General features: G+C 33.7%; 1 pseudogene; it reads left to right on the top strand.

Moving 5' to 3' along the window:
- The first annotated feature begins 211 nt into the window (after positions 1-211).
- On the top strand, positions 212-300 carry LOC129334136 (U2 spliceosomal RNA; annotated as a pseudogene).
- The last annotated feature ends 1,763 nt before the right edge of the window (positions 301-2,063 follow it).

The raw sequence follows: 2,063 nt of genomic DNA, 5'->3' as shown, positions 1-2,063 counted from the left end.
TCTAAATGTGTTCACAGGCTCTCTAAAAAGTTTGCGTATGTGTGCCTGTCTTTATGCTCTAATTGCTTCATAACATTAGGGCTACAATCCTATGTATACAAAACCAGGAACTTGGGATGGATTTAAATATGAGGCAAACAGGCTCTGGGTCTCATTTAAATGGCGCTGCAACTGATGCACTCATCTACGCTTAGCCTGCACATCAAAAAGTATCACTTCTTGGCCTTTTGGCTAAGATCAAGTGTAGTTTGCTCATCAGAGATTAGTAGCCCTTTTAAAAATTATTTTATTAAAACTGAAAATAGCATTGGACTGTAGAAAGAATATCAAAAGCAGGCTATATAACAGAAAGTAACCTTAGACAGTAAACATAATATCAAAACAAAATATGTAACAAAGTATTAAAGCTACATAATAATATAACAAAAAGTAACATTAAAGAGTAAACAATATCAAAACCAGTGTATATAGCGGATTATTAAAACTACATAAAATTCCTCCTCTTCATCCCTTCATTTATTTATGCTAAAATACATTATACTTGGCTTTTCATATTCAGCATATTAAATAAAACTATCTTTCAGCCACATAATCAAAAAAGATTTTCCATTTTTCCTGAAATTCTGAAATTGGTCTATTATGCATATAAGAAGTTAATGTAGCCATTGTCACGTAAACATACAATTTATTCATCCATTCAGTCATGTCTGGACAAAGTTTCGCTCTCCATTTTGCTGCATATACTACTCTTGCCACAGTCACCATATATTTAAAGAGTTCACTGTGTTCTTTTTCAATATTACTTGGTAAGATATTAAATAACATATATTTGGGTCTAGCACAAAGCAGCGCTTTAGTATCTTTTGCATCTCTTCATGTATTTTATCCAATATCTTCTTGCTTTCTTGCATGTCCACCACATGTGATAGAATATTGCATCCACATATTGACATTTCTAGCACCTTCCACTATAGTCCTTATTGGTTTTTGCAATTTCCTTTGGAGTAATATATCATATGAAAAACATTTTATATCCATTCTCCCTTAACGTTTGACAATCTATAAATTTAATTTCTTTAGTCCATAAAGATTCCCGTTGGCTCATAGAGATATTTTCTTCAAAGTTTTGCACAAGTATGACATCATTGGGACCTGGTATGTCTCTAAGGGTGTCCATAAAGGTATGTGATCTGTTTGCTCCTCATTCCTAATGTTCTCAATCCATCACATCATATCAATGACATATTATTTAAAATGAATTAAATTACCCTTTATAAGAATAAAACTTCATGAAGCTATTGCTTATCCAGTAGCTTGGCTGACTGTGTCTGCTGCTAATGTTTGAGCTCTTGGTGTCAGTTGTCTGGTGACTCAAAGTGCTTTAGAGATGAAGAAACTCTGTTAAAACTCATCTGTCAAATTTGTATTTAGGAATAATCAACTGATTGGTGAAGTTTTCTCCACCATCTCTTTGCCTGTTTGTAATACATATTAGAGAACGCATACTGGGCATGGTAGAAGTATGATTTCCCTCTATTACACTATGTAAGCATTCACATTTTCCCACTTTGCAGCATGGCGAAAACAACATTCTAATCAACTATACAAACATAAAATTACATTCTATTATCGACAATTAAGAAGCAGAAGGAACATTCTAAATGGCTTGATTTAAAGTTTGATTAAACTACCATTCCAAGCTATTACTAACATGATGTGACTCCTTTAGATGCAGAAAAGAAAATTTATGAAGTTGTTTGTGAAACCAGACTCCTGAAAGCTTTCATTTAAAGATATGACTTCTGATTAAGTTTCTCAGAAGCAAGTCCGGTTGATTTTAACGAAACTTACTTTCAAGTGCTTAGGACTGCAGCCTAAAGATCTTATATATGGAAGCACAGGTCTTATCAATATATCCACTTTATGCAAATTCTGTAGTACAGATTTCAGGATTTGGATTCCTAGTGAATTCTTTCTGCATGTGCTGTCTGCCAAGAAATCACTGTGGACTGCAAAGGATTTTTGTCATGCATTATCTGTTTGGTTGGACTACGGGCCACCAT

This window comes from Eublepharis macularius, chromosome 7, assembly GCF_028583425.1.
Source record: "Eublepharis macularius isolate TG4126 chromosome 7, MPM_Emac_v1.0, whole genome shotgun sequence".
NCBI lineage: Eukaryota > Metazoa > Chordata > Lepidosauria > Squamata > Eublepharidae > Eublepharis > Eublepharis macularius.
The sequence above is the reverse complement of the archived record's forward strand: the minus strand, read 5'-3'. Positions and strand labels throughout refer to the sequence as shown.